Consider the following 14,120-nt stretch of genomic DNA (forward strand, 5'->3'; position numbering starts at 1 on the left):
TGGCAGAGGACAGAAGACGCAAGGTGTTACTGTGGACTCCCAGTAGTAACAGCTCTGACTGGACCGACGCCAGAAGCAAAGGCTCGTCTAGAGATGGAAATAAGATCAGTGAGTAACAGGAAAATATAACAGCACAAACTGAAGCGCAAAGATAACTTTGTAAACAAAAGTAAGTATTTCCCTTTTCTTGGCATATTTTTTAAAAAGTGTGTCTAGTCTCCCATATCTGACGTATTTAATCAACTGCATTTGGTCTGACATGAACTAATTCAAATATGAATAAATATTTTCCAAAATTTTGAGATGATTTTTCTGCTGAGACTAACAAAATGAAATCGGTGACATCCACTGGGCTGTTGAGCAGGAAGGAGAGTTCATTACCTTCTGCACTCCATCATTTCAGTTAAGACTGATTTACAACCATGTGGGCAGCCTTTCAATATGCTACAAGGATTGTAAACTTAACTTGAACTTACTTATCATAGTGAACATTTTGATGGCTAAAATATTTTTTGGTAGAGTTACACAGAAAATATAGTTACTGACTACAGGAACGGCTTTACAAACCTTTTGAACAAATCGCTGACATCCAGGATTTTACAGCCAGCTGCTTAAGAGCATTGCATTCACATTACCTAAGAATGCAACTTGACTTTTCCTTCAACAAGCAGACACAGCTTCTAGACCTACAATACCTTTGGTCTTGCAGCTTTTGTTGTCAGGCTCCAGGTAGAAGCCTGGGAGGCAACGACAGACGTAGGAACCGCGAGTGTTTAGGCAGGTGTGTTTGCACACAACATGTGGAACTGCACTGCACTCATCAATGTCCACACAGGACACGCCACTGGACTGGAGTCTGAAACCTGCAGCACAGTAACACTTCTACAAAAGGGAACAGATAAGGGGGGAAAAGAGAGTTTGAGTTTCATGTGCCATTAGAGTCAAAATGTTATGTTTCTAAATACAGTTCTCTAGCTACGACAGGCTGATTAAATTACCTATTCATAAATAGAGAAGTGAAACCTTGCCTGCCATTTCACGAGAGCACACCAAGGTTAAGTTTGGACAAAAAAAACAACCACACACACACACAATCTGTTCAGTACTGACCGGTCCGTTAGGGGTGCTGACACAGTGGTCACAAATGGGAGCCGACGGGCTCGAGCAGTTGCGTCGAGCACATCCCGCGCCCTCGTCTGAGCTGTCAGCGCAGTTGGTGAAGCCGTTACACACCAGGCGGGGGTCCACACACTCACCACTGCCACACTGGTAAAGGTGAGAGGGGCATTTTTTCTGGCTGCCTGTGAAGGCAGATTCACAGATTTGTTGATTTTAGGAGGTACTTCAGTGATTTAAATACATTTCACTATTGTGTAGCATTTCCACAGAAACGTACAGACATTATGCAACATATGGGGCTCTTTTCTTCTTTTGCAGTCTAAATGTACCTCAAAATTAAAGAATGGATGCATGACTGACAAAACCAACACCTGAAACTGACTAAGACTCCGAGTACCTCATTTCAGTTTTAAACTGAATGGATTGATTTGAATCAACAGTGTATTTTAGAAATGGATAATTGTTTTATGGGGTATGTCAGCTCATGAAAATTATATGGTCAGAGTAAAGTAAAAAAGTAATCCCATCCAAACAGGCCTGAATGCACCCCAATGAAGCAGGACAACAAAATGTCTGAAGCAGAGAATAAACCTGACCGAGTAAGGAGCGGAGCAGTGATGAATGTTTAAGAATAAACATGCTCACATTTGTCCTCGTCCACGCCATTGTGGCAGTCCTTCTTCCCGTCACATCTCCATGACAGAGGGACGCACTGGCTGCTGTCTCCACACTGCCACTGATATTTCCTGCAATTTGCTGTTGGCAACGTGCAGTCCTGGATATAAATAATGAGACCAAGTTTAGACCTCTACTTCCTCCACCTCTAATCACATACGCTTGAGAAGCAAGAAAAGTCCCCTCATTAATACACACTGACTACACCTCGATGCAACTGTAGTGCCTTACCTTCTCGTCTGACCCGTCTTTGCAGTCATCTTCACCGTCACAGAGCCACTCTTTCTGCAGGCACTCGTGGCTGTGTGGGCATTGGAGCTGGGTTGAGCAGCGTGGTGGTCTTGGGCAATACATCTCATCAGAGTGGTCACTGCAGTCGGCGTAGCCATCACATCTCAGGGCCTCGGACACGCACTGACCGCTAAGACAATGATACTGGTCTATTGCACAGGCCACCAAACCTGGGAAGAAGAAAATCATCTGATTGAACAAATCATTTACATGAAATTGTTGTTCGGATCCATGTTTCTATATATGGACATCACCTACCACACTTTGCTTCATCTGACCCGTCAGTGCAGTCTCTCTCGCCGTCACACAGGAAGGTCTCTGGTATACAGCGAGTGTTGTTATCACAGCGCAGGTGGCAGCCCTCAATCAGACTTGAACAGTCCATTTCGTCAGATCGGTCTTGACAGTCGTTCTGCCCGTCACACACCACCTTCTCTGGGACGCATTTATTCCCGTGGGCACAACGGAACTCATCTGGGGATGGAGAAAAGAGACTCCTCAAAGACATTTGAATGCATTTAGAGCATCAATTTTTCGAATTAAACACATCTACTGTGCACATCTACTGTGCATAACATCCTGGTGGTTTCTTGAGCAAAGCCAGCTCCGAGTATGGACTAAAAATAAATTCAATTTAGAAATCCATTTCAAAGTTTTCAGAGATGCCTGAGAGACTCAAAACTTAAGACAAACTCAATAGTAAATCCAAAGACAAGGAGTGGTGTCCACTGATACATACCATAGAAATCAAGATGAAATATAATATATAATAAGTTCATAGTGTTGCTAGGATATACCAAAGTCCTTTAGCATTATCAATGAATGTAGACATTTTCCAGGTAACTTTGCGACAATGCCTTAAGCTGCTTTTTTCCAGCTCAATGCATATAACAAACCTGCTTTGCACTGAGTGGCACATCCCTCTTCATCTGATCCATCCTGGCAGTCCTTTTCTCCGTCACACACATGGCTGTACATGATGCACGCCAGGCCATCTTTACATGGCTTGAAACCTTTGCGGCACCTCAGTGGGGCTGATCTGGCACTAAGCACGTTTTTGGAGGCTTTGAAGAGATAAGATTATGCATTTTAAAGTTATGAAGACACCTAGTTTAGATTTTGAGAGCATGGTCAACAGTGAAGTCAGGGCTTGTTTTCTCAGATAAACAAATTATGTCAAATTATCTGAGCTATATCCTGTATCCTGGGCAGTTGGCTAAAGTAATGGGAGTTTCTATGGTGGTACTAGGTGTTTGCTAGGGTGTATATGTTTGATTTTACATGTAGTTGCGCTACATTTTGCTTGTTGGCTTACGGGGAGCAGTAGGATCTGCTGATTGACACTGCTTCTCGTCTGAGCCGTCAGGACAGTTGGCACGACCATCACACACTTTCATCTTGGGGACACATAACCTCCGGTCGCTGCATAAGAAGTCATCTGATGTGTAGGAAGTAAAAAGGTGTCAATTTGAGGCAGAGGGAGGAGTTAATAAACCAGTGGAGATTTTGCAACATCTGAAATCCTTCTGAAGCCAGAGAACTTTCACTTTTTCTTTGAGACATTCCCATAGTAAGTCCATGCCATTAATGGGATGCTGTAAATTATTGTTCCTTTTGCCTTGGGGTCGTCAATGGACTCAAACTTACCTGGATTTTTGCATTGGACCATGCAGTTATTTTCATCAAATCCATCAGGGCAGTCTCTTTGTCCATCACACAGCTGCTTCTGAGCAATACAGAGTGATGAACGTGGACAGAGAACTGAAGGAGTGATGCAAGTTGATACTGGAGTGAGAACAGGAGACTTCATTGTTGAAGCAGTAACAGGGTCTGGAAAAGGAGAAAACTAAAATGTCAAATATTGTAGCAATACCGGCAGGAAAAAAATAAACCAAGTAAACATGATTGCTTTCAGTTTTTTTTTTTCATCATTTCCATCACCAGCTTTTTTAAATCTACTCATAAATCTAAAGTTTCGAACCTTTCATTGGTGGTGGAAATAATGCAGCTGCATCAGCCTCATGATCACCAGTGGATGAATACTTGAAAACTGGATCTGAAGACTTACCACAGCCCACCTCATCAGAGCCATCTGGGCAGTCTTTCTCGCCATCACAAAGGAACTTCTTTGGGATGCAACGTTTGCCGTCTGTGCAGCGATGCTCGCAGTACTTGGTTGGTTTCCAGCAGTCCAGTTCATCAGACTGGTCCAGACACTGTGGCTTGCCATCACACACCTCAGCCTCGGGGATGCACATCTTCCCGTGGGAACACTGAAACTCACCTGTGGTGGTTAACAAATAAAAAAAAAAAGGTTGGACTACTAAAATCAGGTGTCTCAAACTCATCGAGTAAAGGAAGCAGCATTACAGCCAGTCTTCAAAGTGCTCATTTACAATACAGAGTGTTCAGAAGTAGAAAGTATTTCTGTTCTATTGTGCTCCACTTTATCTTATCAAGTCAAAAAAAATAAATTAGAGATTGTTGGTCTATGTAAATCATAAATAAGTCATAGAGTGTGGTCTATACCTACTCTGTAAAGTGTCCTGAGATAACTTTTGTTATTATTTGACATATAAATAAAATTGAAGATAGCCTCAGTGTATATGGTATGGCAAAAAATATAAATGTCCATTAAATTTGATTGAAAAGTTTAAAGTGCAAAATTACCTTGTTTGCAGGTTTCTGGACATCCCCGTTCATCAGATCCATCCTTACAGTCGTTCTCGCCGTCACATACGTGGCTGTATAAAACGCACTCTCTTCCGTCATTGCATGGTTTTGAGCCCATGCGACACTTTGGGGTGTTCGTTCGAGCTGCAGGAGGACTTATGCCCGGACAGTCGACCTCATCCGAGCCATCATGGCAATGAGAGCGACCGTCACAAACCAAATTCTTGGAGACGCAACTCCTACGATCCTTGCAGAGAAAATCAGCTGACAACAAAGGCATTTAATGTCAAATATTATGCAAAAGCAACAATATAACAAAAAAATCTGCCTGGTTGAGATCAGAGAAAATCTGTCTGAATCAGCCCATAATCTGACTACTTACTCTTGTAAGGGCATCTTTTCACACAGTTCTCATCAGCTCCATCGGGGCAGTCTTTCTTTCCATCACATAGCTGTGTTGGCTTGATGCATAAAGAAGAAGCTGGACACTGAAATGAAGGGCTGGTGCAGGACAGCTTGGTGGGAGGCTCAGTTAAAGGTGTGACAATTAAAGGGGATTTATTTTCTGCAGCAACGGTAGGGGCAGCCTCTGCAGAGTCTAAAAGGTAGACACAGCAGTATGATAGTTCAAAGTTCCATTTTAAAATCAGCAAAATACCATGGCAATATGGCTATATATTTTTAATAACTATAAAAATAAGCTTAAGCCACTAGTATCATTGCCATCTCTTAGCAATATACTTACTGATTTTTATTTTCACAATCATTTTGAGAGGTTAGTAAAATTAAGCATCACTCTTAACATATTCATTCAAATGAATATAGCTATTTAAAAATGGGAAGGGTTGCCTGACAATTTCAAGGATGAAACAATACAGCTAATTAAGCTAAAAGGAAAAGTTTTGGATTATCGCAGAAAATCTGACAAAAAAACCCAACAACAAACAAAACCCTCACCCGTTTCATTCACAGATTGTGCTCATCTAAAACACATTTTAACATTTTTTACCACTTTGAAAGATACTCACCACATCCTTCTTCATCTGACCCGTCCTGACACTCTCTCTCTCCATCACACACGTGACTGAAGAGAACACATTCTGTCCCGTCCCCACACAGTCTAGAGCCCATGCGACACTTCAGGGTGTTTGTTCGAGCTGCAGGCAAAGCTACGCTCGCACAGTCGACCTCATCTGATCCGTCGTGGCAATGAGAGCGACCGTCACACACCAGACTCTTTGACACGCAGCTGCGGCGGTCTTTGCAGCGGAAGTCAGCTATGGAGGGTGAAAGAATATTCAAAGACATGAGTGCAATGAAATTTGCTCTCTATATTTAATCTCCATAAGAACTGTCATTTGTTGGAAAGTCAATTTCAAAGAACCATAAATAATACTTTAAAGACTTACACTTGTAAGGGCATCTCTTTACACAGTTCTCATCAGATCCATCAGGGCAGTCTTTCTTTCCGTCACATAGCTGTTTTGGGTTGATGCACAAAGATGAACCTGGACACAGAACCGAAGGGCTGGTGCAGGACGGCTTGGTGGGCGGATGAGTTAATGGCTTGACGGGTGCAGGAGATTCAATTGACTTGATATTTTCTGCAAGAATGGTGGTGGCAGTTGTCAAAACTGAAATTGTTCTGTTGTCAGAAACCTTTGTAAACCTTTGCTCACCACATTCGTCTTCATCTGACCCGTCCCGACAGTCTCTCTCTCCATCACACACGTGACTGAAGAGAACACATTCTGTCCCATCTCCACACAGCCTGGAGCCCATGCGACATTTCAGGACTTTTACTCGGGCCGCAGGAGGTGTTGCACTCGGGCATTCGACCTCATCTGAGCCATCGTGGCAATGAGAGCGACCGTCACAAACCAAATTCTTGGAGACGCAACTCCTACGGTCCTTGCAGAGAAAATCAGCTGACAACAAAGGCATTTAATTTCAAACATTATGCAAAAGCAACAATGTAACAAAAAAATCTGCCTGGTTGAGATCAGAGAAAACCTGTCTGAATCAGCCCATAATCTGACTACTTACTCTTGTAAGGGCATCTTTTCACACAGTTCTCATCAGATCCATCGGGGCAGTCTTTCTTTCCATCACATAGCTGTGTTGGCTTGATGCATAAAGAAGAAGCTGGGCACTGAAATGAAGGGCTGGTGCAGGACAGCTTGGTGGGAGGCTCAGTTAAAGGTGTGACAATTAAAGGGGATTTATTTTCTGCAGCAACAGTAGGCGCAGCCTCTGCAGAGTCTAAAAGGTAGACACAGCAGTATGATAGTTCAAAGTTCCATTTTAAGATCAGCAAAATACCATGACAATATGGCTATATATTTTTAATAGCTATAAAAATAAGCTTAAGCCACTAGTATCATTGCCATCTCTTAGCAACATACTTTCTTATTTATACTTACCTCTCAAAATGATTGTGAAAATAAAAATCGGTATCAGTCTTAACATCAATTCAAATGAATATAGCTATTTAAAAATGGGAAGGGTTGCCAGAAAATTTAAAGTATGAAACAATAAAGCTAAATAAGCTAAAAGTAAAAGTTTTGGATTATCGCAAAAAATGTGCCCCCCCCCCCCAAAAAAAACAAACCCTCACCCGTTTCATTCACAGATTGTGTTCATCTAAAACAAATTTTAACATTTTTTACCACTTTGAAAAATACTCACCACATCCGTCTTCATCTGACCCGTCCCGACAGTCTCTCTCTCCATCACACACGTGACTGAAGAGAACACATTCTGTCCCGTCCCCACACAGTCTAGAGCCCATGCGACACTTCAGGGTGTTTGTTCGAGCTGCAGGCAAAGCTACGCTCGCACAGTCAACCTCATCTGATCCGTCGTGGCAATGAGAGCGACCGTCACACACCAGACTCTTTGACACGCAGCTGCGGCGGTCTTTGCAGCGGAAGTCAGCTATGGAGGGTGAAAGAATATTTCAAGACATGAATGGAATTGTATCAAATTTATTCTAAAATTTACAAAAGTACTGACACATTTGTTGGAAAGTCAAGCTCAATGAACCATAAATAATACATTTTAAAGACTTACACTTGTAAGGGCATCTCTTTACGCAGTTCTCATCAGATCCATCAGGGCAGTCTTTCTTTCCGTCACATAGCTGTTTTGGGTTGATGCACAAAGAGGAACCTGGACACAGAACTGAAGGGCTGGTGCAGGACGGCTTGGTGAGAGGCTGAGTAAATGGCTTGACGGGTGCAGGAGATTCAGTTAACTTGATATTTTCTGCAAGAATGGTAGTGGCAGTTGTCAAAACTGAAATTGTTATGTTCTCAGAAACCTTTGTAAACCTAAACGGGTGCAGGAGATTCATTAAAGTTGGGGAATATCTTCCAGAATGGTAAAGGCAGTGACATTTTACACTAAGAGTTCATTTGAGAACTGTAAAGTTTCATATCAAGTCTTCAGGACAGTGTCAAATTGTTATATTATCCGGATCAGCAAAGAGTGCCAACCTTTGAATGAATACTCACCACATCCTTCTTCATCTGAGCCGTCCTGACAGTCTCTCTCACCATCACATACATGACTGAAAAGAACACATTCTGTCCCGTCTCGACACAGTCTGGAACCCATTCGACACCTCAGGTCTTTTGCTCGGGGTGTAGGAGCAGTTACACCCTGGCAGTTGACCTCATCGGAGCCATCGTGGCAATGAGAGCGACCGTCACAAACCAGACTCTTGGAGATGCAGCTCCTACGGTCTTTGCAGCGGAAGTCGTCTGTATGGAAATTAAGGAAGACAAATTAAAGGGTTTCAAGACACACACAAAAAAAAAAGTCTGACACGAGGGGCATACATGACACTTGGTATTTGGAGACCACTACATTCAAGGATTACTTTTAGAGGGACATCTTTTGACGCAGTTCTCTTCATCAAAGCCGTCGGGGCAGTCTTTACGCCCGTCGCAAAACTGGCCCAAAGAAATGCAGAGATGAACAGCAGAATGGGGACAGAGCATAGAGGGGCTGCTGCAGGGCGGTACAGTTGGAGCAGGAGGTTTGGTCGCAGGCGGCATCACGTTGGATGGATAAATATTTCTTTTTGATGTCACGGTCTGTTCTGCAGCACCTCGAATGACAAAGTAAATTTGCATTTGTCATACATTACATTAACACAAATTAAGCTGGAAATTAAAATCAATAAAAGGGTTATGTCATGAGAACAGAAAATAGATTGCATCAGTAATTAAACTGTAATTTTCACAATACGTGAAATTATGTGGTGGGAAACTTACCGCATCCCTGTTCATCTGATCCATCTGGACAATCCTGTTCCCCATCACACACGTGGCTGTATAAAACACACTCTGTGCCGTCCTTACATGGCTTCGAGCCCATTCGACACTTCAGAGTGTTTAGCCGAGCTACAGGTGAACCTACAATCGGACAAATTTCTTCATCCGATCCATCTGGACAGTCCTTTTCCCCATCACACACGTGGCTGTATAAAACACACTCTGTGCCATCCTTACATGGCTTTGAGCCTGTGCGACACTCCAGGTCTTTCGACTGAGCTACAACTAAAGCTACAGTTGGACAGTCAACCTCATCGGATCCATCCCGGCAGTCCTTATCCCCATCGCACACGTGGCTGTATAAAACACACTCTGCGCCGTCTTTGCACAGCTTCGAGCCAGTGCGACACTTCAGGACATTTTCCCGAGCTGCAGGAGGAGCTACAGTGGGACAGTTGACCTCATCTGAGCCGTCCTGACAATGAGAGCGACCGTCACAAACGAGATTCCTGGAGATGCAACTCCTATGGTCCTTGCACTTGAAATCCTCTAAGATTGGAAATGAAGGCAGAAAAGAAGATTCTTACAAAAATTAAAAGCTGGCTCAAGTTATAAAATCAACGGTGAAAATGTTTACTACTTGTATGGTTGTAGGGGTGCACTGCCCGTTCCAATGAACACATAAAAGTGATACTTTACCTTTAGATGGACATGTGGTTACACAATAATCCTCATCATCTCCGTCAGGGCAGTCCTCCTTCCCGTCGCACAGCTGGGCTTGTGAGAGGCAGACTGATGTGTGTCGGCACAGCACAGAGGGTTCACTGCAGACTGGAGTATCTGGAACTATGGAAAGTTATAATAATTGGAAAAGAGAACGAAGTATGTCAGAGTAAAAACCTGTGGCCTTCATATAAATGTCCTCTTTTCTGTGCTTTCAAAAAGTCATGCTGTAAAATTTACAGTTGTGTAACATCTATGCAGTGAATATGAGCCATGTGAAACTTTACAGAAAAAAAATGCATCTGTATATATACACACTGTATGCTTATTTCATCTGTAACACATTCACTTGGTCTGACCTGTACCAACGTCCTGGAGTGCAGCGATTACACTGAGCACATGACCTCTCACAGTCATGTCCTGGATGGGACTCCCATCGCGCCGGTCCCACAGAGTCATGACATCATCAGACTGGGACAACAGGAAGGGCTCAAAGGCAGCTATGATTGAGCCTGAAATGTTCCATCTTCTGCCAGCTCGGTGGCTTTTTTCCTGCAGTAAACTCATTGTCGTCAAACCTGTAAAAAGTAAGATCCAAAACGTATTCAACAGGCTTGTTGTGTGGAAATATTCAGTCCTAAAGATTGTACATGTTGACAGACCTGGACCTGGACAATAACACTGTATTTCTTGGAGAAGTTAAAACTACTCTCTAGAAAAATGACACATCTTGTTTCATATTGTGCATATTTTAAAACACTTGCTACTAAATTTCAGTTATTTTACTGCTTCAAGCGTTTACTGGTGAGTCACAGCTTGAAAGCCATTTGAGCAACAACATTTCATTACTCTGATCTATAGAAGCAACAGACAGACCTGCCCTTTTTGAGTTCCAGAGCAGACTATTAGCCCTGAGGTCAAAGGCAATGTTCCCCCTGACTCCTTCTGCTAAGTGCAGCAACTCTTTGGCTTTGCCTCCCGTCATGCTCATGGTGAGGACTCTGTCTTCCTCCAGCCAGATGATGCCACCCCTCAGCCAGTCCAGATACAGGTCTCGAATCTCCTTTGTTGTTCGGTACAGCTGCTGTGGGTATTGACTATCGGCCGTGGCAGTGCCAATAGTGTTTTGGTCACATGACACCCAATATAGGTTCCCTCTCATCGGGTCTACTTTTATCAGACAAACTAGAGGGGGGAAAAAACAGACACAAAAGTGAATAAATGGAAAGGGAGCAAAAATCGAAATGAGGATAAGTAGCCAGTTGGTTCATGGCTCAACTCAACTGACTATCAAGTGCAAGTTGCACAATTACCATTTCACTGTTTGCCAGTCGACTAAGTGATAATGCAGTGAATATTGCCCTCTCAGTTCCACTACGATACATTGCAACATCAGTTTCCTGTTTCTGTACAAGCAACTAAAAGCATTAACCTGGCAAAGGTGTTGGGAAGACCTCAGTCTTGACCTGGGTTAGGCTGGTGCGTTGAATATGGCCAGTTTGGTTAGCCCAATAGAGCCAGTCTCTGTACCAGTCCAGATCAAATGACAGGAGGCCCTCATCAGTGGTAAACAGCTGGGTTTTAGTCGACTCTTTGCCTCTAAACTCCAGAAGGTTGATGCTGGTGATGGTAGCATAAATAAACCTTGGATCTATGGGACAAAGAAAGATAAACCACAGTTTAACGAGGCCCTTGCGGTTACCGAGTTCTAAAATGATTAGACAATATGACCTTAATCCTGTAATGATAATAAATAATTTGGCAGGATCAGACACAGTTTCTGTTACAGTAGTCTTCTTCTACCAAAAAAAAATGACAAGGCATTTGTTATTGCAAGCAAACTAAGTGAAGTTCTGGTAAACTTACATTCGCATGTCCCATCAAGCACCAGCACTTTGGAGTTTGGACAAGCGCATGTGAATCCGACAGGGTTGCCTTTAGTAAGCTGGCAGAGTTGACACGGAGTCTTTAGACATGCAGAAGTACCTGATGGACGACAACGCCACAAGATAATTTGAAAGAGTTCTTTTACTAGATGTGAAAGAAACAATATATGATCACTAGAAAGTTTATTATAGACTTAGTTTTTAACCAATCAAATATATTGTTTACATCAACCCTCACTGCACTCCTAAAAGACAAAGTGAGTTCACTTCAGTATTGTAAATTGGTATTGTATTAAAAATGAATAATGGGTGCTATAGGGGACCATAACCTCGAAAGGTCAGTGGATATTCAAAAGGAACAAAATACTGTAATCAACAAGCATTTTATATTCCCATTACATCTAAGAAAAAAAAATAAAAATAAAAAAAAAAGTACCTTGAGGCTGCTGTAGCTCGTGGTAAACGGACAATATTGGAAGAGAGGCTTTCGTGATGAATTGCTTCCTGTTTGGTTGGTTCTGTGGAACCTGCCACAGTCCTTCGTCATCCACGAAGTAGAACAAACTCTCAAACACAGCCAGGCTCAGAGCCGGTCTCCTGCTGAACAGTCCCATGAAGGAGTAACGGCCAGTCCCGTCCACCTTTACCGTCTCTATAGACTGAACAAAATAAAATTCATGTTCACTGTATATGAAGGATAACAAGTCGTCAAACATTCTGACAACTGTGCTTTAACTGTGTGAAAAAGGTCTACCATGTATCATTATTCTGTATATCCATGACATTATGTAATGTATTGTATGTAAAATGTATTTTACACGCATTTCCTTCCTAAACTGACCTTCTTGAAGTTGCTGATCCAATACAGCTTCCTAGCAGCCACGTCAGCAGTGAGGCTGTGGGCCGACTGAGCGGTGAGCACAGTCAGAGTGCTTCTTTCTGACCCATCCATCCATGACTTCTCTATTGTCACCCTGTCACCCTGGCCGGCATTGATCCAGAACATTATGCTAGGAGGCAGAGAGCAGGGAATTTGAACAGGCACTACCCAGTGTATCATCATCTCTCTGGGTTCTTTTCATGATGGCTGGATTTTCTTGTGTGCCAAGCACACAAACACTAATACCACAGCAAAAATGGCACTCATTTTCCAGGTTCCATACACTGTATACAGTAAATAAAAGTGGATTTCCCCTTCACTGAGAACAGGATTATTTAACAAAAGTCAAACATACCTTTCCACAGGTATAAGCACCAACTCTGATGGACTGATGTTTTTGCTCAGCAGAGTCGTGAAACTTTTCCCATCAGCTGACTGCATATAGATTGACTCTGTCTTCTGATTGGTCCAGAACAGGTTTCCATTTAGCCAGTCACAGGCTAGACCCTTGATTCCAGGCTCCCCTATTAAAAAAAAAAAAAAAAAAAAGGGAGGGGGGGGTGGTTTAGTTTCTTCTGCTGTTCAGACCCAAATTTTCTTTTGCACAAATATTCAAAGCCCCAGACTAACTGAGCCCCACCTCCTCATGAGGTATTGAGTCATTTTAAAAACTTTAGTTAAAACATCTTGAGATAACTAACCAGTATAAACTGTCCAGCTGTGCTTTCCGTCACTTTTGTAAATGCTGCCATGGTTGTCAGCCCAGAGGTACCAGCCTCGGGCAACGTCAAAAGTCAAGGCCACTGGGTCAGGCACTGGAGTGTGGATAACTTCAAACTGTTGAGTCTTCACATTCAACAGTCCGATGGAGCTCCTCTGCACAGTGAGTAATCTGGTAGCATTACCTGGACATGTGCATACAGTAGTGTGAATATTTGGACTGGAGTAAGTTTACCATCCCCCAATTACTGACATGAGGAATTGCTAGAGATAAGTGTAGAAAGTTACAGAGTTAAAACACTCAGGACAGGACAGAAAAAAATAATCCTGATGACTATGCAATACCTCACATTTGCCCATATTGTTATCCTTTTATTAGCAATTTGATCTTCTCAGAAGATTAAACTAAATCCAGAGTAAGTTCTGACAACCTCACTTCCACTCACCGGCATCAGGTTTGGTTTGTACTTGCATGCAAGTCGATGTACCAAAACAATCCCGTCTTGTACTCAGTGTTATCCCTGGCTTACGATGAGGCTAAACTGGTACCAAACAAGGTTGAAAGGCCATGATATGTGTATGCTGATTATGTGCACTGTCAGATTTGGACAAACAAGGTAAAATGTCACCTCATTACCTGTTGCTTGACACGTGGAGCCTCCGTTCAGTTTGAAGCCTTCTCTGCAGTGGCAATAGTAGGATCCAACAGTGTTAGTGCAGTGATGCATACACGGGGAAAAGGGTAGGGCGCATTCATCTAAATCTGAGGACAGAGCGGGTTTAACTTAACTTGGTAACAGATACAGCTGCAAAAAGAAGCCTCTTCGTAAAAAGCCAGCATACTCAGTTGCTAATAGACGAGGGGGTAAAGGG

This window comes from Echiichthys vipera (assembly GCF_963691815.1).
Source record: "Echiichthys vipera genome assembly, chromosome: 16".
In the NCBI taxonomy this organism is placed as follows: domain Eukaryota; kingdom Metazoa; phylum Chordata; class Actinopteri; order Perciformes; family Trachinidae; genus Echiichthys; species Echiichthys vipera.